At 39.2% G+C, this 22,754-nt stretch overlaps 1 protein-coding gene across 1 annotated transcript in view; it reads right to left on the reverse strand.

Annotated features, from left to right (window-relative positions):
* The window catches only part of LOC139757885 (uncharacterized), a 686,077-nt gene that overhangs the window by 56,474 nt on the left and 606,849 nt on the right, over positions 1 to 22,754 (reverse strand).

Below are 22,754 nucleotides of genomic sequence, written 5' to 3' on the forward strand. Positions count from 1 at the left end.
AAACATTAGTTACTTATTCTCTTGTTATTACTTCTGACCTTATTCAAGAAACACATTCACAAATACTTTTGCATCAATGTATGTATAAACATTGTGCCATAAGCCAATAAATTTTAAAAAGATCTTTCTTTCAGTTAAAGGGGGTAAATCTGATTCTTATATGTCTTACAGTCATACATATTATATATATATATATATATATATATATATATATATATATATATATATATAATGTTCAGCGTTGCAAAGTGAACTGCAACTACCAGATTACAGTTTGTATCTAATCACACTGCAGACTTAGGTGAAATCATTACATTTTATTGATACCTCAGTTAACCTCACTACCACAGAATATTGACACTGCATATGGTCATCAATCCTTCCTTGAGCACCATTTCTAAAGACAACTACAGTAGACCTCAACAGTACTTTAAATGACTTCCTACCTAGTTTTCAACGATGTTTTCACAAGTATCTTACACTGTTCTCTCATAGATCATATGCTCTACATAGCCATACTATTGAACAGGACTCAGAATGGCATGTAACCTACCACCAACCTTTTCACCCTGTCTCCTTTTAGTTAGTACAATATCCAGCACATCATTCATCTCTATAATTCTCTCTTTATCCACCACTGCTCAATGATGGTAAGTCTGTCCATTCATTCCGAAAAACCTGAATGAATACTTCATGAAGCGAGGTTCTGGCAGTTTCCAAAATTTACTGTGACTAAGCCAGTACACTAAAGGCTGATCATAAAAATACTTAGATTTACTTGAAACCTATAATGAAAAAATAATCTGCAGTGGACATGGTCCTAAGCTGCAACTCTTTCAGCTGAACTAAAACAAAAAGTTAATAACTAAAATATTGACCTATACTACTATACCTCTTTCATAAGTTTAAGAATTTTCTTGCTGTCCTTTATTACTGTACTGCCATACTCTTTATTTTGAAGTAAATTTCTTAATAAAGTTTTACCAGATTCTTGAAGTAACAATTGTAATAAAGACAATGTTGTACTATAAACATAGTTTTGTGAATCTAAAAGTGCAAAATTTAATTTTTGAGATAATGCACTTTAAAGTTGGTGGTTGCCAACCATATCTTCCTTTGCCTAAAAATTGGTATATGTGTTTACAGTATGCAATAACTCAAGCTTCAGAGGTCCTTCATTAGCTCATGAGCCTCTAATGGTGTAGAGAAGAGAGACCTAAAACAAGGCAGTTTTAGTGATTAAAGCACGGTATAGGCTCTATAAAACTTGGATTAATTAGTGATTAAAGCACTGCAAAGGCTCTATAAAGCTTGGATTTACTGGAGAAAGGATAAACATTTTTAAGTGCTATACTTTCACCACTGTTGTCAAGTTTTTGCCACCAAAGGTGGTTAAGGCAGCATAACTGTTTTTGTGCAGACAAGATCTCACAGCATCTCCAACTTTCTTCCTTACATTAGTCAAATATTTCTTAATATTCCCTTGCCATTCACACTAAACATCAGGGCCTTTTTTTATGGTTTGTTTGTTGGTTATCCTAATTAATTTTCAGGTTCCCTCCTTCCTCCATAGAGCCCTTTCCACCAAACAAGTGATTATATAGTTTATAAGATATCTATTGACTTTAACATTTAATTAATGCCACTTATTATTTATGTATTCACTGAGTAAATGGCATAGAAAGAATATTCAGCAGAAAATCATCATGAATATGAACTGGAGTACCAAAGCTTCTGCTAATCCCAAACTAAGGAGGGTGGCCATAGAAATGGGAGGCTGTGGCCCACAGTTTATTAAAAGATCCTGCAGAACACTTCTTTCAAAAAATTCCATTCACTATCAACTTTATCATTTGCAGTGATATTACATGGAGACTGTTCCTTCCAATTTGAAGAGCAAGAACACTTCTCCCTAAAATATGTGTTCCGTGCTTCAGGCCTTTCTGGTGCTCTAAAGGCATACAAGACAGCTACATTGAAGTTCCCCTCAAGGAAGCCAGTGTTTATTTTCTGTGGATCTTCTTTCACAGAACCTCTGTGATTAGCGAACTGTGATACCCCTCATATTTTCTTATGGGGGCCAGAATATATTTCAACTTCAGTTTTTCTTAGAAACAGCTTATGTTCAATTGAATATCAATATCTTAGTTCTTGATCTTATTACTCAATGGTATTGTGTGAGAGATCTAATGACCATTTCAAGGCCTCTGGTCAAATCAGGTATTAGATTTACAGTAAAAACTTTATCTATCAGTTCTTCTGCAACACAACTGAAAAACAATCAGTACAGTAACAGCTTGCTACCAGCTGCTGACTAAACGTGTTGCCTCTGCCATTCCACATAACTTACTGAATAGCTTTTATGATTAAGAAGGGTTCAAATGAGATGATTTGCCATATTTGTGGAAAATCCTTATCAGAATTATTTCAAATACAGTACAGCATGTCGGTAATGAATTGTCGTTTCCAGTACAATAATGAAATAATTTTAGAGTTATCTTACTGACTATGGCAAGAATTTTCCTTCCGTCAAGCTGGAACATTTGCATGGAAATGATGAAATATATAAATGACAGTGTTTGTAATTTTATGTTTACACTATGTATACAAAAGCAGTACTTTCACATGCATATTGTATTAAAATTATTTTCTTTTTTTGTTATGTATTTTGTATAATATGAAAGGTAGACAAATGAACTTAATTTGAAGAATATGCCACAAGTGATTCTTGCATCACAAATCTTTTAACTGTAATTGCAAATGTTATTCATATTTGGTCATGAAAACAACCAAACTGAATTACTCAAAACTTCAATATTGTGTAAAAGTCTTAATGAGTGCCATTCTTGGCTGATTTTTCAGTCAAGAAAATTGGAGAAAACTAGAAAAAGTTAAGGTACCTTCAGAAGCTGCTAAGGAGGGGTAAAGGTATATCAGTGCAACAGGTAGCATTAAGGAAATTGAGCAGTGTGTTGGCTGGTCATTTTCATACTGAGAGATGACTGGTGCCACTGATCCTGTTCCTATAACACAGACTGATACCACTGATCCTTTTACTACAATAAAGAATAATACCACTGATCCTGTGCCTATATTAGACTGATACCACTCATCCTGTTCCTAAAATAGAGTGACACCACTGATCCTGTTATTACAATATAGAATGATACCACTTATCCTTTTACAGTAATAAAGATTGATACCACTGATACTCTTACTATAATATAAACAGTCTAATACTACTGATCTTGTTACTATAATATATACTGATACCACTGATCCTGATATTATACTACAGACAGACTGATACTTCTGACCCTGTTACTATAACATAGACTGATAACACTTATCCTGTTCCTATAGTATGGACTGATACCAATAATCCTGTTACTATAATAAGGAGTGATACCACTGATTGTGTTACTATAATACTGACTGAAATGACTGATCCTGTTACTATAATATAGACTGATACCAATGATCTTACTACTATAATATAGACAGCCTGATCCTGCTAATATGATACAGACTGATACCACTGATCCCTCTATTACAATACAGACTGACTAATATTACAGATCCTGTTCCTATGGTAGATACAAATTGATATCACTGATCCTGTTACCATAATATAGACTGATACCACATCCTGTTTCTATCAATATAGACTGATACCACTTATCCTGTCACTATCAATATAGACTGACACCATTGATCCTGTTACTATAAATACAGACTGATACCACTGATCCTGTTACTATCAATACAGACTGATACTACTGATCCAGTTACTATCAATACAGACTGATACCACTTATCCTGTCACTATCAATATAGACTGATACCAGTGATCCTGTTATTATAAAATAGATTGATACCACTGATCCTGTCAGTATCAATACAGATTGGTACCAATGAACCTGTTACTATAATGTAGTTAACTAAATAGAATAAAAAACAAAGTAAATACTTCAGAAAATTTAGAACCTAACAATAATGACTGGGTTAGTTTTATCAACTTTTCATAGGTCAATACAAGACAGACTACTTCAACTATGATGCTGCTCCAGCAGTAAAAATATTTCAAACCTCAACTGTTCCCTATCGCAACTGGGTATTTAAGTTACTTCGCGGACTTTCTGCAACCTGTTGTACCTCAGGGGACACTCCAGTCCGAAGATAGAGATCAGCTCTGGTATGCTGTGCTGCAGACGTGAGTCAAGACACGGTGACTGGTCTACCCCCAGGTCAAGACACAGTGACTGGTCTACCCCTAGTCAAGACACGGTGACTGGTCTACCCCCAGGTCAAGACACGGTGACTGGTCTACCCCCAGGATTGCCCACCTCACACAAGCCTTGCTAAAGTGACGGCTCCACCACTTCACTTGCTGGAACCCTCATCGCATGACCGTCACTCACCACCACAACCCAGCAAAAAAATGGATGTGTGTGGATGTAACCAAGATGTGAAGACCCTTACTGGAAAAACAATCACTCTTGAAGTAGAACCTTCAGACACAATTGAAAATGTGAAGGAAAATAGTGAAATTGGAAAAAAATGTAGCTTAGACATTGAAGCTTATTGATACAGTGGTTAAATTGATGAGAACTGCTATTGACGTTTGTGTAAATAAATTATACATTTCCTTTTTTCCATAGCCAGAGGTTGAACCATTATGTGACATTCATTTTTTTTTCCATTCATTTCAAGCTAGAATTTTCAGTTTTCTAAATTGTTTCTTACATTTTTCATATGTATATATATGTATGTGTGTGTGTGTGTATATGTGCGTATGTATGTGTATGTGTGTGTATGTGTATATGTATATATATATGTATATTATCCCTGGGGATAGGGGTGAAAGAATACTTCCCACGTATTCCTCGCGTGTCGTAGAAAGCGACTAGAGGGGACGGGAGCGGGGGGGCCAGAAATCCTCCCCTCCTTGTATTAACTTTCTAAAATGGGAAACAGAAGGAGTCACGCGGGGAGTGCTCATCCTCCTCGAAGGCTCAGAGTGGGGTGCCTAAATGTGTGTGGATGTAACCAAGATGTGAAAAAAGGAGAGATAGGTAGTATGTTTGAGGAAAGGAACCTGGATGTTTTGGCTCTGAGTGAAACGAAGCTCAAGGGTAAAGGGGAAGAGTGGTTTGGGAATGTCTGGGGAGTAAAAGTCAGGGGTTAGTGAGAGGACAAGAGCAAGGGAAGGAGTAGCAATACTCCTGAAACAGGAGTTGTGGGAGTATGTGATAGAGTGTAAGAAAGTAAATTCTCGATTAATATGGGTAAAACTGAAAGTTGATGGAGAGAGGTGGGTGATTATTGGTGCATATGCACCTGGGCATGAGAAGAAAGATCAAGAGAGGCAAGTGTTTTGGGAGCAGCTGAATGAGTGTGTTAGTGGTTTTGATGCACGAGACCGGGTTATAGTGATGGGTGATTTGAATGCAAAGGTGAGTAATGTGGCAGTTGAGGGAATAATTGGTATACATGGGGTGTTCAGTGTTGTAAATGGAAATGGTGAAGAGCTTGTAGATTTATGTGCTGAAAAAGGACTGATGATTGGGAATACCTGGTTTAAAAAGCGAGATATACATAAGTATACTTATGTAAGTAGGAGAGATGGCCAGAGAGCGTTATTGGATTACGTGTTAATTGACAGGCGTGCGAAAGAGAGACTTTTGGATGTTAATGTGCTGAGAGGTGCAACTGGAGGGATGTCTGATCATTATCTTGTGGAGGCTAAGGTGAAGATCTGTATGGGTTTTCAGAAAAGAAGAGTGAATGTTGGGGTGAAGAGGGTGGTGAGAGTAAGTGAGCTTGAGAAGGAGACCTGTGTGAGGAAGTACCAGGAGAGACTGAGTACAGGATGGAAAAAGGTGAGAACAATGGAAGCGGGGGGAGTGGGGGAGGAGTGGGATGTATTTAGGGAATCAGTGATGGATTGCACAAAAGATGCTTGTGGCATGAGAAGAGTGGGAGGTGGGTTGATTAGAAAGGGTAGTGAGTGGTGGGATGAAGAAGTAAGAGTATTAGTGAAAGAGAAGAGAGAGGCATTTGGACGATTTTTGCAGGGAAAAAATGCAATTGAGTGGGAGATGTATAAAAGAAAGAGACAGGAGGTAAAGAGAAAGGTGCAAGAGGTGAAAAAAAGGGCAAATGAGAGTTGGGGTGAGAGAGTATCATTAAATTTTAGGGAGAATAAAAAGGTGTTCTGGAAGGAGGTAAATAAAGTGCGTAAGACAAGGGAGCAAATGGGAACTTCAGTGAAGGGCGCAAATGGGGAGGTGATAACAAGTAGTGGTGATGTGAGAAGGAGATGGAGTGAGTATTTTGAAGGTTTGTTGAATGTGTTTGATGATAGAGTGGCAGATATAGGGTGTTTTGGTCGAGGTGGTGTGCAAAGTGAGAGGGTTAGGGAAAATGATTTGGTAAACAGAGAAGAGGTAGTGAAAGCTTTGCGGAAGATGAAAGCCGGCAAGGCAGCAGGTTTGGATGGTATTGCAGTGGAATTTATTAAAAAAGGGGGTGACTGTATTGTTGACTGGTTGGTAAGGTTATTTAATGTATGTATGACTCATGGTGAGGTGCCTGAGGATTGGCGGAATGCGTGCATAGTGCCATTGTACAAAGGCAAAGGGGATAAGAGTGAATGCTCAAATTACAGAGGTATAAGTTTGTTGAGTATTCCTGGTAAATTATATGGGAGGGTATTGATTGAGAGGGTGAAGGCATGTACAGAGCATCAGATTGGGGAAGAGCAGTGTGGTTTCAGAAGTGGTAGAGGATGTGTGGATCAGGTGTTTGCTTTGAAGAATGTATGTGAGAAATACTTAGAAAAGCAAATGGATTTCTATGTAGCATTTATGGATCTGGAGAAGGCATATGATAGAGTTGATAGAGATGCTCTGTGGAAGGTATTAAGAATATATGGTGTGGGAGGAAAGTTGTTAGAAGCAGTGAAAAGTTTTTATCGTGGATGTAAGGCATGTGTACGTGTAGGAAGAGAGGAAAGTGATTGGTTCTCAGTGAATGTAGGTTTGCGGCAGGGGTGTGTGATGTCTCCATGGTTGTTTAATTTGTTTATGGATGGGGTTGTTAGGGAGGTAAATGCAAGAGTTTTGGAAAGAGGGGCAAGTATGAAGTCTGTTGGGGATGAGAGAGCTTGGGAAGTGAGTCAGTTGTTGTTCGCTGATGATACAGCGCTGGTGGCTGATTCATGTGAGAAACTGCAGAAGCTGGTGACTGAGTTTGGTAAAGTGTGTGGAAGAAGAAAGTTAAGAGTAAATGTGAATAAGAGCAAGGTTATTAGGTACAGTAGGGTTGAGGGTCAAGTCAATTGGGAGGTGAGTTTGAATGGAGAAAAACTGGAGGAAGTGAAGTGTTTTAGATATCTGGGAGTGGATCTGGCAGCGGATGGAACCATGGAAGCGGAAGTGGATCATAGGGTGGGGGAGGGGGCGAAAATTCTGGGGGCCTTGAAGAATGTGTGGAAGTCAAGAACATTATCTCGGAAAGCAAAAATGGGTATGTTTGAAGGAATAGTGGTTCCAACAATGTTGTATGGTTGCGAGGCGTGGGCTATGGATAGAGTTGTGCGCAGGAGGATGGATGTACTGGAAATGAGATGTTTGAGGACAATGTGTGGTGTGAGGTGGTTTGATCGAGTGAGTAACGTAAGGGTAAGAGAGATGTGTGGAAATAAAAAGAGCGTGGTTGAGAGAGCAGAAGAGGGTGTTTTGAAGTGGTTTGGGCACATGGAGAGAATGAGTGAGGAAAGATTGACCAAGAGGATATATGTGTCGGAGGTGGAGGGAACGAGGAGAAGAGGGAGACCAAATTGGAGGTGGAAAGATGGAGTGAAAAAGATTTTGTGTGATCGGGGCCTGAACATGCAGCAGGGTGAAAGGAGGGCAAGGAATAGAGTGAATTGGAGCGATGTGGTATACCGGGGTTGACGTGCTGTCAGTGGATTGAATCAAGGCATGTGAAGCGTCTGGGGTAAACCATGGAAAGCTGTGTAGGTATGTATATTTGCGTGTGTGGACGTATGTATATACATGTGTATGGGGGGGGTTGGGCCATTTCTTTCGTCTGTTTCCTTGCGCTACCTCGCAAACGCGGGAGACAGCGACAAAGTATAAAAAAAAAAAAAAAAAAAAAAAAAAAAAAAAAAAAAAAAAAAACTGATTGTGTTACTATAATACTGACTGAAATGACTGATCCTGTTACTATAATATAGACTGATACCAATGATCTTACTACTATAATACAGACAGCCTGATCCTGCTAATATGATACAGACTGATACCACTGATCCCTCTATTACAATACAGACTGACTAATATTACAGATCCTGTTCCTATGGTAGATACAAATTGATACCACTGATCCTGTTACCATAATATAGACTGATACCACATCCTGTTTCTATCAATATAGACTGATACCACTTATCCTGTCACTATCAATATAGACTGACACCATTGATCCTGTTACTATAAATACAGACTGATACCACTGATCCTGTTACTATCAATACAGACTGATACTACTGATCCAGTTACTATCAATACAGACTGATACCACTTATCCTGTCACTATCAATATAGACTGATACCAGTGATCCTGTTATTATAAAATAGATTGATACCACTGATCCTGTCAGTACAATACAGATTGGTACCAATGAACCTGTTACTATAATGTAGTTAACTAAATAGAATAAAAAACAAAGTAAATACTTCAGAAAATTTAGAACCTAACAATAATGACTGGGTTAGTTTTATCAACTTTTCATAGGTCATACAAGACAGACTACTTCAACTATGATGCTGCTCCAGCAGTAAAAATATTTCAAACCTCAACTGTTCCCTATCGCAACTGGGTATTTAAGTTACTTCGCGGACTTTCTGCAACCTGTTGTACCTCAGGGGACACTCCAGTCCGAAGATAGAGATCAGCTCTGGTATGCTGTGCTGCAGACGTGAGTCAAGACACGGTGACTGGTCTACCCCAGGTCAAGACACGGTGACTGGTCTACCCCCAGTCAAGACACGGTGACTGGTTTACCCCAGGTCAAGACACGGTGACTGGTCTACCCCAGGATTGCCCACCTCACACAAGCCTTGCTAAAGTGACGGCTCCACCATTCACTTGCTGGAACCCTCATCGCATGACCGTCACTCACCACCACAACCCAGCAAAAAAATGGATGTGTGTGGATGAAACCCAAGATGTGAAGACCCTTACTGGAAAAAAATCACTCTTGAAGTAGAACCTTCAGACACAATTGAAAATGTGAAGGAAAATAGTGAAATTGGAAAAAAATGTAGCTTAGACATTGAAGCTTATTGATACAGTGGTTAAATTGATGAGAACTGCTATTGACGTTTGTGTAAATAAATTATACATTTCCTTTTTTCCATAGCCAGAGGTTGAACCATTATGTGACATTCATTTTTTTTCCATTCATTTCAAGCTAGAATTTTCAGTTTTCTAAATTGTTTCTTACATTTTTCATATGTATATATATGTATGTGTGTGTGTGTGTATATGTGCGTATGTATGTGTATGTGTGTGTATGTGTATATGTATATATATATGTATATTATCCCTGGGGATAGGGGTGAAAGAATACTTCCCACGTATTCCTCGCGTGTCGTAGAAAGCGACTAGAGGGGACGGGAGCGGGGGGCCAGAAATCCTCCCCTCCTTGTATTAACTTTCTAAAATGGGAAACAGAAGAAGGAGTCACGCGGGGAGTGCTCATCCTCCTCGAAGGCTCAGAGTGGGGTGCCTAAATGTGTGTGGATGTAACCAAGATGTGAAAAAAGGAGAGATAGGTAGTATGTTTGAGGAAAGGAACCTGGATGTTTTGGCTCTGAGTGAAACGAAGCTCAAGGGTAAAGGGGAAGAGTGGTTTGGGAATGTCTGGGGAGTAAAGTCAGGGGTTAGTGAGAGGACAAGAGCAAGGGAAGGAGTAGCAATACTCCTGAAACAGGAGTTGTGGGAGTATGTGATAGAGTGTAAGAAAGTAAATTCTCGATTAATATGGGTAAAACTGAAAGTTGATGGAGAGAGGTGGGTGATTATTGGTGCATATGCACCTGGGCATGAGAAGAAAGATCAAGAGAGGCAAGTGTTTTGGGAGCAGCTGAATGAGTGTGTTAGTGGTTTTGATGCACGAGACCGGGTTATAGTGATGGGTGATTTGAATGCAAAGGTGAGTAATGTGGCAGTTGAGGGAATAATTGGTATACATGGGGTGTTCAGTGTTGTAAATGGAAATGGTGAAGAGCTTGTAGATTTATGTGCTGAAAAAGGACTGATGATTGGGAATACCTGGTTTAAAAAGCGAGATATACATAAGTATACTTATGTAAGTAGGAGAGATGGCCAGAGAGCGTTATTGGATTACGTGTTAATTGACAGGCGTGCGAAAGAGAGACTTTTGGATGTTAATGTGCTGAGAGGTGCAACTGGAGGGATGTCTGATCATTATCTTGTGGAGGCTAAGGTGAAGATCTGTATGGGTTTTCAGAAAAGAAGAGTGAATGTTGGGGTGAAGAGGGTGGTGAGAGTAAGTGAGCTTGAGAAGGAGACCTGTGTGAGGAAGTACCAGGAGAGACTGAGTACAGAATGGAAAAAGGTGAGAACAATGGAAGCAGGGGTGGTGGGGGAGGAGTGGGATGTATTTAGGGAATCAGTGATGGATTGCACAAAAGATGCTTGTGGCATGAGAAGAGTGGGAGGTGGGTTGATTAGAAAGGGTAGTGAGTGGTGGGATGAAGAAGTAAGAGTATTAGTGAAAGAGAAGAGAGAGGCATTTGGACGATTTTTGCAGGGAAAAAATGCAATTGAGTGGGAGATGTATAAAAGAAAGAGACAGGAGGTCAAGAGAAAGGTGCAAGAGGTGAAAAAAAGGGCAAATGAGAGTTGGGGTGAGAGAGTATCATTAAATTTTAGGGAGAATAAAAAGGTGTTCTGGAAGGAGGTAAATAAAGTGCGTAAGACAAGGGAGCAAATGGGAACTTCAGTGAAGGGCGCAAATGGGGAGGTGATAACAAGTAGTGGTGATGTGAGAAGGAGATGGAGTGAGTATTTTGAAGGTTTGTTGAATGTGTTTGATGATAGAGTGGCAGATATAGGGTGTTTTGGTCGAGGTGGTGTGCAAAGTGAGAGGGTTAGGGAAAATGATTTGGTAAACAGAGAAGAGGTAGTGAAAGCTTTGCGGAAGATGAAAGCCGGCAAGGCAGCAGGTTTGGATGGTATTGCAGTGGAATTTATTAAAAAAGGGGGTGACTGTATTGTTGACTGGTTGGTAAGGTTATTTAATGTATGTATGACTCATGGTGAGGTGCCTGAGGATTGGCGGAATGCGTGCATAGTGCCATTGTACAAAGGCAAAGGGGATAAGAGTGAATGCTCAAATTACAGAGGTATAAGTTTGTTGAGTATTCCTGGTAAATTATATGGGAGGGTATTGATTGAGAGGGTGAAGGCATGTACAGAGCATCAGATTGGGGAAGAGCAGTGTGGTTTCAGAAGTGGTAGAGGATGTGTGGATCAGGTGTTTGCTTTGAAGAATGTATGTGAGAAATACATAGAAAAGCAAATGGATTTGTATGTAGCATTTATGGATCTGGAGAAGGCATATGATAGAGTTGATAGAGATGCTCTGTGGAAGGTATTAAGAATATATGGTGTGGGAGGAAAGTTGTTAGAAGCAGTGAAAAGTTTTTATCGAGGATGTAAGGCATGTGTAAGTGTAGGAAGAGAGGAAAGTGATTGGTTCTCAGTGAATGTAGGTTTGCGGCAGGGGTGTGTGATGTCTCCATGGTTGTTTAATTTGTTTATGGATGGGGTTGTTAGGGAGGTAAATGCAAGAGTTTTGGAAAGAGGGGCAAGTATGAAGTCTGTTGGGGATGAGAGAGCTTGGGAAGTGAGTCAGTTGTTGTTCGCTGATGATACAGCGCTGGTGGCTGATTCATGTGAGAAACTGCAGAAGCTGGTGACTGAGTTTGGTAAAGTGTGTGGAAGAAGAAAGTTAAGAGTAAATGTGAATAAGAGCAAGGTTATTAGGTACAGTAGGGTTGAGGGTCAAGTCAATTGGGAGGTGAGTTTGAATGGAGAAAAACTGGAGGAAGTGAAGTGTTTTAGATATCTGGGAGTGGATCTGGCAGCGGATGGAACCATGGAAGCGGAAGTGGATCATAGGGTGGGGGAGGGGGCGAAAATTCTGGGGGCCTTGAAGAATGTGTGGAAGTCGAGAACATTATCTCGGAAAGCAAAAATGGGTATGTTTGAAGGAATAGTGGTTCCAACAATGTTGTATGGTTGCGAGGCGTGGGCTATGGATAGAGTTGTGCGCAGGAGGATGGATGTGCTGGAAATGAGATGTTTGAGGACAATGTGTGGTGTGAGGTGGTTTGATCGAGTGAGTAACGTAAGGGTAAGAGAGATGTGTGGAAATAAAAAGAGCGTGGTTGAGAGAGCAGAAGAGGGTGTTTTGAAGTGGTTTGGGCACATGGAGAGAATGAGTGAGGAAAGATTGACCAAGAGGATATATGTGTCGGAGGTGGAGGGAACGAGGAGAAGAGGGAGACCAAATTGGAGGTGGAAAGATGGAGTGAAAAAGATTTTGTGTGATCGGGGCCTGAACATGCAGGAGGGTGAAAGGAGGGCAAGGAATAGAGTGAATTGGAGCGATGTGGTATACCGGGGTTGACGTGCTGTCAGTGGATTGAATCAAGGCATGTGAAGCGTCTGGGGTAAACCATGGAAAGCTGTGTAGGTATGTATATTTGCGTGTGTGGACGTATGTATATACATGTATATGGGGGGGGTTGGGCCATTTCTTTCGTCTGTTTCCTTGCGCTACCTCGCAAACGCGGGAGACAGCGACAAAGTATAAAAAAAAAAAAAAAAAAAAAAAAAAAAAAAAAAAAAAACCTGATTGTGTTACTATAATACTGACTGAAATGACTGATCCTGTTACTATAATATAGACTGATACCAATGATCTTACTACTATAATATAGACAGCCTGATCCTGCTAATATGATACAGACTGATACCACTGATCCCTCTATTACAATACAGACTGACTAATATTACAGATCCTGTTCCTATGGTAGATACAAATTGATACCACTGATCCTGTTACCATAATATAGACTGATAACACAACCTGTTTCTATCAATATAGACTGATACCACTTATCCTGTCACTATCAATATAGACTGACACCATTGATCCTGTTACTATAAATACAGACTGATACCACTGATCCTGTTACTATCAATACAGACTGATACTACTGATCCAGTTACTATCAATACAGACTGATACCACTTATCCTGTCACTATCAATATAGACTGATACCAGTGATCCTGTTATTATAAAATAGATTGATACCACTGATCCTGTCAGTATCAATACAGATTGGTACCAATGAACCTGTTACTATAATGTAGTTAACTAAATAGAATAAAAAACAAAGTAAATACTTCAGAAAATTTAGAACCTAACAATAATGACTGGGTTAGTTTTATCAACTTTTCAATTTCTTTTTTTTTTTTTTACACTTTAGAGCTCCAGTCATGAACTAAAGTCTACATAATGGCCAGGCCTTAACTGAAATATAGAGAAAATAATGAATTTTGAAGGAAGTGAATAAACTTTTTTAAAATGTGCCAGGTCATAGCTACTGAGAAAGACATGAGAGGGTAGAGAGTTCTAAAGCTTTTTGAGGTGTTGGGAAAGAACAGTCATCAGAACAACCCACAGTAATCTAAATGCAACATGTCCAAATAAGTGTATCTGAGCATATCTAAAACTGACTATTTTGAGAGTGTACAGTACTGAAAATTATTCAATTAGCCTGACTAAATAAAGAAAATAATAAAGGTTCAATCAAGGTGTTGAAAGAGACAACATGATCAGCCTTACAGCATGTGGGAAAAGTACTAATAACAGGTAAGTTTAACTAAAGAGAAATGTATATGTATGCTGTGATTTACACAGAGATCAGACAATGTTTAAGGGCTCAAAACATATCCTGTATAAATTCCTTTTTCAAAGTTTCATGGAATATACGAGAGCTAGAGGTAATGATGTATAATCAATACATGACCTCAATTTCAAGTACATCAAATGTAATAGCTGGTGTCATCTATGGTGCAACATTCAGGGAAAGTGATCATGCAGTACTTGAATTTGACTATGTTGTTAATAGGAAATCATTAAAGAAAGATGACACATTCCAAACACCAAAAGGAGATACAAGAGAGAGAAACTACATGGATCATCAACCTGAGAACACACCAGCGGTACACGTAGTTCTGTGCAAATTGCAGTCAGTGGATGGATATCTGAGGCAGGAGTAAGAAAGGGACATAACAACCAAAGAGAAATTGTTTAACAGGGAGTGACAAATGGCCAAGGAAATTAAAATTCCTGCTTGAAGGTCATAGGGGAAGCATAAACATCAGGCAATGCATAAATGACAAGAAAGAAATGAGTAAATATTGCAGATCAAAGAAACTAAACAGAAAACTAATGCATAAATGACAAGAAAGAAATGAGTAAATATTGCAGATCAAAGAAACTAAACAGAAAACTATGAAAAAAAATTAGGAAATGGTTGGTGAATTTATAAAGCTGCTCCATGAATTCATTAGGAAGAAACTGACAAAGAAAAGCTAATTACAATAAAAGACTTAGAAGAATGGATTACTGAAAAGGAGAAGGATGTGTATGAGGAACCTGATGCTAAATCATAAAATGTATTTACTGTCAATGATACACAGCACCAAAGCTAATCAACTATAATGAAAGTCTGACTATGGGAAGCACTGAAATCATCAGGTTGAAAAACAAATGTTGCAACGTTATGAAAGTAAGTGAAAATATCCAAAATTATGTCAGAATCACTCAAATCTGTAAAACTGAAAAGATCTTAAGAGTAGAAACTGATGACTTAAGTCAATAAGAAAAATAAATGAAAACATTTGAATGTGAGGTAAAAGGTTCAGATGACAATATGCATTCCTCAAAAACTGAATTCCTTAGAGTAAACTACTGCCTAGATGGGTGGGTGTGCTGTGGTGCAAAGGCATTTGATAATTTTCCCTAAGAGTAGATATGGAAAAAATGAACACAAGTAAAAAAAGGTTCTCTTGGTACAGTAAAATTATTACAAAAAGTTGGAAGGAAACATGAGTCACAAGTAAGTAGTTCCTTTTCAAACTGTAAGAATACTAGAGGTGTCTAACACAGTTCTGACCTCAGGTCGAATTCCTTATCTATACCAGTGACAAATATGTTTACAGATGATCCCAGATTTATGAGAGAAGTGCTGTAAATTGCTTTTATAATCCAGCAGCCCACATGATTATCTGTATGATAATGAGGAGAACAATGAAACCAGGCCACTGCCTTTTAAAAAACCCTCTAGAGGAACCCTCTCAGGAAAGGAAAATAGTCATAAGTAATACCTAACTTGTCATCAAGAACTATGGTGATGGAGTTGTGATCAAGGTAAATCATATTTTGGCCAATGTCAAAACTGCCTTTAACTATTTAGAAAAGATGGTCTAAAGATATTTACTCTACAAAGACCAGAACTGGAACATGCATCATCACTAAGAGCAAACAGCATAAATACATACTAGGAAATAGGGATCTGAATATGAGGAATGAATAATAGCACTGGACTTACAAACGTCAGATAATAAGTCAGAAGGAAATATTATCATCAATTCTGCAGTTCCTTTGCGAATGTGATTAAGCTGATATTAAATACTTCCTTGAAACCGGAAAAAAAAAAGAAAAAAAAGCAGATAGTTATTTTGATCTGCTAAAAGTTCTGGAATCACACTTGAAAAAATTGCAGATGATGTTGAAGGTATGAGAGAAGGACAGAAATTGTCAGGAATGTGAAAACCCATAAAGAAACTTGGTCTCCCAAGATGATCAAATGTAAGAGTGATGAAGTATAAATATCCTACTCAAATGCAAACCATTAAAGATAGGACAAGTCAAAAGAGGCCTTCAAATAAATACAGTACAAACTTAAAGGAAAAAATACATGAATTTATGGGTGAAAGGACTTTATGATTGCTATAATACCAATATATCACCAGAACACTAAGTTAAAGGGCTGTTAAGGAGGGAAATTATCCATCTAATTAATATCAAACTGGCATTCAAGTACGTAGCTAAGGAAATGTTTATTGACAACATAATCAGGCCTCAAGTAGAGTATGGATATTAGGCTGGTCACAACACTTGAAGAGAAGAAACATTTAGATCTGATAGAGAAAGTCAACTGGAGAGCAAAAATGATACCTAAAACTAGGGACCTGGGTTACAAGGTGAGGTTCTTTGCTATGAATTTGCTCACACTGGATGGGAGACAATATTTCAAGAAACTGATGTTGTCAAGAATGAAAGGTTCCTTGAATGGGGAAACTGACTTCGTCAAAAATAAAATGTTCCTTGAAAATGGTGAAAAAATGAACAAGAAATCACAGCAAGATATGAAGCCAGAGTCATGTTAGAAGCAAAACGTGTATGAAAAGGTGTTGGAGACTGACTGTGTACCCACCTATAACCAGAACACCATATAAGGAGAAATGTTAAGGATACAAACTGTTTCCTAGTTAGTGTCAGAATTACAATTAAGATGTTCAATAATTCTTTACAACCTACATTACTAAGACCTAACTAATATATACAGCTTAAGTTTGGTCATGTCATATGAAAAATATTAAGAACTAACAAGGACTACCTAAAGGATAACAACAAAGGTTGTAGCTAACTGAAAAAATAAAACTGAATTACAGGGAGAGTTTATAGGCTACTATATAAATCTGCCTACCATTAAAAAGAGAAGGATAAGGGGAAACTTGATGAAAAGCCTCTATGTTTCTAAGTCAAATTGACATGGTGAACATTTCTTTGAAAGACGCTAAGAAAGAACAACAACTGGTCATAGTAAGAAATATGTCAAGAGAAGATGTGAAGAAATACTTTTAAAGTATTAGAAGCATAGATGAATATGCTGTGAATAGTCAATATACAGAGATCTAAAAAACTGTTAACAGTAAAGATTCAATGGATGGGACACCACAAAAGAAGGAATCCCTCAGAGTACTGTACTTTGCTGTAGGGGCTGACAATGTTGTTGATTGGTTAATTAGGTAATCTGATAATAGCAAGGCCTGAGGGCCATTAGAATGCATATATAGTCTATTCATATAAAGACGAGGAGCAAAACTGTGCACTATTTTCTTTTTTTATCTGGGAGAGCACAGACAAGTGAATGCCCTAATTAAGGCCATCTCATTAATAATGCATAAATCATTGGGAGCAGAGTATCTTGTCCTGTTCGTATACTATATTTAAGTTGCTTAAGTCTAACAAAAAGATCCTTACCAGTCTCTTAGATTTAAGCAGCATATATATACAATCAGAACAGGATAAGAATCATATGCCTTGTTTTAACGTGCTAAAAATTATAATCATTGTACTGAGTGGAGTAAAGCCATCTCAATTATTAACTCTAATTCCTGTACCACAAAAAATGTCATTGAATCTTCTATTACTAAATACACAAAGAATTGTAACATTAATAGTCAAGGTCTACACAAATTGGATAGCTTTTGGTTGATAAAATTTTCAGATTTCCCCTTCTTCACATAATGAATTTATGATATGCATTTTGCCAGACTTGAATGCACTTGACCTCCATTTGGGTAGTCACTTGTTTACCAAAAGGTGTCCTAGCTACGTCTCTTCATTATATATCAAATGACTGTTATATTTCTTTCTTGTATCTCCCCTGATGATGTGATTATCACATGAAAGTGCACTTGGGAACTTATCATGTTTCATTTCCCTGTGGACTCATAGGAATATACTTGATCACACACTCAACAGTGACCTTTTCCAATATAGATAAAGAATAAATTATCATTATTATTATTATCATTACCATTATTATTATTATTATACTTGGTCACCGTTTCCCATGACAACGAGGCAGCACCAGGAAACAGACGAAGAATGTCCCATCCACTCATATGCACACAGACACACACACACACACACACACACATATATATATATATATATATATATATATATATATATATATATATATATCTTTTCTTATCTTTCAAAATATTCGCCATTTCCCGCCTTAGCGAGGTAGCGTTAAGAACAGAGGACTGGGCCTTTTTTGGAATATCCTCACCTGGCACCCTCTGTTCCTTCTTTTGGAAAATTAAAAAAAAAACGAGAGGGGAGGATTTCCAGCCCCCCGCTCCCTCCCCTTTTAGTCGCCTTCTACGACACCCAGGAAATACATGGGAGGTATTCTTAATCCCCTATCCCCAGGGGATATATATATTTTTTTTTTTTTTTTTTATACTTTGTCGCTGTCTCCCGCGTTTGCGAGGTAGCGCAAGGAAACAGACGAAAGAAATGGCCCAACCCCCCCCCCCCATACACATGTACATACACACGTCCACACACGCAAATATACATACCTACACAGCTTTCCATGGTTTACCCCAGACGCTTCACATGCCTTGATTCAATCCACTGACAGCACGTCAACCCCTGTATACCACATCGCTCCAATTCACTCTATTCCTTGCCCTCCTTTCACCCTCCTGCATGTTCAGGCCCCGATCACACAAAATCTTTTTCACTCCATCTTTCCACCTCCAATTTGGTCTCCCTCTTCTCCTCGTTCCCTCCACCTCCGACACATATATCCTCTTGGTCAATCTTTCCTCACTCATTCTCTCCATGTGCCCAAACCATTTCAAAACACCCTCTTCTGCTCTCTCAACCACGCTCTTTTTATTTCCACACATCTCTCTTACCCTTACGTTACTTACTCGATCAAACCACCTCACACCACACATTTTCCTCAAACATCTCATTTCCAGCACATCCATCCTCCTGCGCACATCTCTATCCATAGCCCACGCCTCGCAACCATACAACATTGTTGGAACCACTATTCCTTCAAACATACCCATTTTTGCTTTCCGAGATAATGTTCTCGACTTCCACACATTCTTCAAGGCTCCCAGAATTTTCGCCCCCTCCCCCACCCTATGATCCACTTCCGCTTCCATGGTTCCATCCGCTGCCAGATCCACTCCCAGATATCTAAAACACTTCACTTCCTCCAGTTTTCTCTCCATTCAAACTCACCTCCCAGTTGACTTGACCCTCAACCCTACTGTACCTAATAACCTTGCTCTTATTCACATTTACTCTTAACTTTCTTCTTTCACACACTTTACCAAACTCAGTCACCAGCTTCTGCAGTTTCTCACATGAATCAGCCACCAGCGCTGTATCATCAGCGAACAACAACTGACTCACTTCCCAAGCTCTCTCATCCCCAACAGACTTCATACTTGCCCCTCTTTCCAAAACTCTTGCATTTACCTCCCTAACAACCCCATCCATAAACAAATTAAACAACCATGGAGACATCACACACCCCTGCCGCAAACCTACATTCACTGAGAACCAATCACTTTCCTCTCTTCCTACACATACACATGCCTTACATCCTCGATAAAAACTTTTCACTGCTTCTAACAACTTACCTCCCACACCATATATTCTTAATACCTTCCACAGAGCATCTCTATCAACTCTATCATATGCCTTCTCCAGATCCATAAATGCTACATACAAATCCATTTGCTTTTATAAGTATTTCTCACATACATTCTTCAAAGCAAACACCTGATCCACACATCCTCTACCACTTCTGAAACCACACTGCTCTTCCCCAATCTGATGCTCTTTGGATGTTAATGTGCTGAGAGGTGCAACTGGAGGGATGTCTGATCATTATCTTGTGGAGGCTAAGGTGAAGATTTGTATGGGTTTTCAGAAAAGAAGAGTGAATGTTGGGGTGAAGAGGGTGGTGAGAGTAAGTGAGCTTGGGAAGGAGACTTGTGTGAGGAAGTACCAGGAGAGACTGAGTACAGAATGGAAAAAGGTGAGAACAATGGAAGTAAGGGGAATGGGGGAGGAATGGGATGTATTTAAGGAATCAGTGATGGATTGCGCAAAAGATGCTTGTCGCATGAGAAAAGTGGGAGGTGGGTTGATTAGAAAGGGTAGTGAGTGGTGGGATGAAGAAGTAAGATTATTAGTGAAAGAGAAGAGAGAGGCATTTGGATGATTTTTGCAGGGAAAAAATGCAATTGAGTGGGAGATGTATAAAAGAAAGAGACAGGAGGTCAAGAGAAAGGTGCAAGAGGTGAAAAAGAGGGCAAATGAGAGTTGGGGTGAGAGAGTATCATTAAATTTTAGGGAGAATAAAAAGATGTTCTGGAAGGAGGTAAATAAAGTGCGTAAGACAAGGGAACAAATGGGCACTTCAGTGAAGGGCGCAAATGGGGAGTTGATAACAAGTAGTGGTGATGTGAGAAGGAGATGAAGTGAGTATTTTGAAGGTTTGTTGAATGTGTTTGATGACTGAGTGGCAGATATAGGGTGTTTTGGTCGAGGTGGTGTGCATAGTGAGAGGGTTAGGGAAAATGATTTGGTAAACAGAGAAGAGGTAGTAAAAGCTTTGCGGAAGATGAAAGTTCTTCCCCAATCTGATGCTCTGTACATGCCTTCACCCTCTCAATCAATACCCTCCCATATAATTTACCAGGAATACTCAACAAACTTATACCTCTGTAATTTGAGCACTCACTCTTATCCCCTTTGCCTTTGTACAATGGCACTATGCAAGCATTCTGCCAATCCTCAGGCACCTCACCATGAATCATACATACATTAAATAACCTTACCGACCAGTCAACAATACAGTCACCCCCTTTTTTAATAAATTCCACTGCAATACCATCCAAACCCGCTGCTTTGCCGGCTTCCATCTTCCGCAAAGCTTTTACTACCTCTTCTCATTTTCCCTATCCCTCTCACTTTGCACACTACCTCGACCAAAACACCCTATATCTGCCACTCTATCATCAAACACATTCAACAAACCTTCAAAATACTCACTCCATCTCCTTCTCACATTTACTCATTTACTTGTTATCACCTCCCCATTAGCCCCCTTCACTGAAGTTCCCATTTGTTCCCTTGTCTTACGCACTTTATTTACTTCCTTCCAAAACATCTTTTTATTCTCCCTAAAATCTAATGATACCCTCTCACCCCAACTCTCATTTGCTATCTTTTTCACCTCTTGCACCTTTCTCTTGACCTCCTGCCTCTTTCTTTTATACATCTCCCACTCATTTGCATTATTTCTCTGCAAAACTCGTCCAAATGCCTCTCTCTTCTCTTTCACTAATAATCTTACTTCTTCATACCACCACTCACTATCCTTTCTAATCAACCCACCTCCCACGCTTATCATGCCACAAGCATCTTTTGCGCAAGCCATCACTGCACCCTTAAATACATCCCATTCCTCCCCCACTCCCCTGACCTCCTTTGTTCTCACCTTTTTCCATTCTGTACTCAGTCTCTCCTGGTACTTACTCACACAAGTCTCCTTCCCAAGCTCACTTACTCTCACCACTCTCTTCACCCCAACATTCTCTCTTCTTTTCTGAAAACCTCTACAAATCTTCACCTTCGCCTCCACAAGATAATGATCAGACATCCCTCCAGTTGCACCTCTCAGCACATTAACATCCAAAAGTCTCTCTTTCGCGCGCCTATCAATTAACACATAATCCAATAACGCTCTCTGGCCATCTCTCCTACTTACATACGTATACTTATGTATATCTCTCTTTTTAAACCAAGTATTCCCAATCACCAGTCCTTTTTCAGCACATCAATCTACAAGCTCTTCACCTTTTCCATTTACAACACTGAACACCCCATGTACACCAATCATTCCCTCAACTGCCACATTACTCACCTTTGCATTCAAATCACCTATCACTATAACCCAGTCTCATGCATCAAAACTACTAACACAGTCATTCAGCTGCTCCCAGAACACTTGCCTCTCATGATCTTTTTTCTCATGCCCAGGTGCATATGCACCAATAATCACCCATCTTTCTCCATCCACTTTCAGTTTTACCCATATCAATCTAGAGTTTACTTTCTTACACTCTATGACATACTCCCACAACTCCTATTTCAGGAGTAGTGCTACTCCTTTCCTTGCTATTGTCCTCTCACCAACCCATGACTTTACTCCCAAGACATTCCCAAACCACTCTTCCCCTTTACCCTTGAGCTTCATTTCACTCAGAGCCAAAACATCCAGGTTCCTTTCCTCAAACATACTACCCATCTCTCCTTTTTTCACATCTTGGTTACATCCACACATGTTCAGACACCCCAATCTGAGCCTTCGAGGAGGATGAGCACTCCCTGCATGACTCCTTCTTCTGTTTCCCCTTTTAGAAAGTTAAAATACAAGGAGGGGAGGGTTTCCAGCCCCTCGCTCCTGTCCCCTTTAGTCGCCTTCTACAACACGTGAGGAATGCGTGGGAAGTATTTTTTCTCCCCTGTCCCCAGGGATATATAAATATATATATTGTATCATAAAACAGTGTTTTTCTTACCTTAATTCTAATTGTCTTAATTCTTGTAAAGTACACTGACTGCAGAAACTTGTGACATAATACCCTACCAGATTCAATTAACAAATGCAGAAATTAAAAGGGCCTTGTAAGAATTCACAAATTAAAAGAGTAAGGCTGTTGTGCTACAGGAAAGTAG

This window comes from Panulirus ornatus, chromosome 28 (genome assembly GCF_036320965.1).
Source record: "Panulirus ornatus isolate Po-2019 chromosome 28, ASM3632096v1, whole genome shotgun sequence".
In the NCBI taxonomy this organism is placed as follows: Eukaryota; Metazoa; Arthropoda; class Malacostraca; order Decapoda; family Palinuridae; genus Panulirus; species Panulirus ornatus.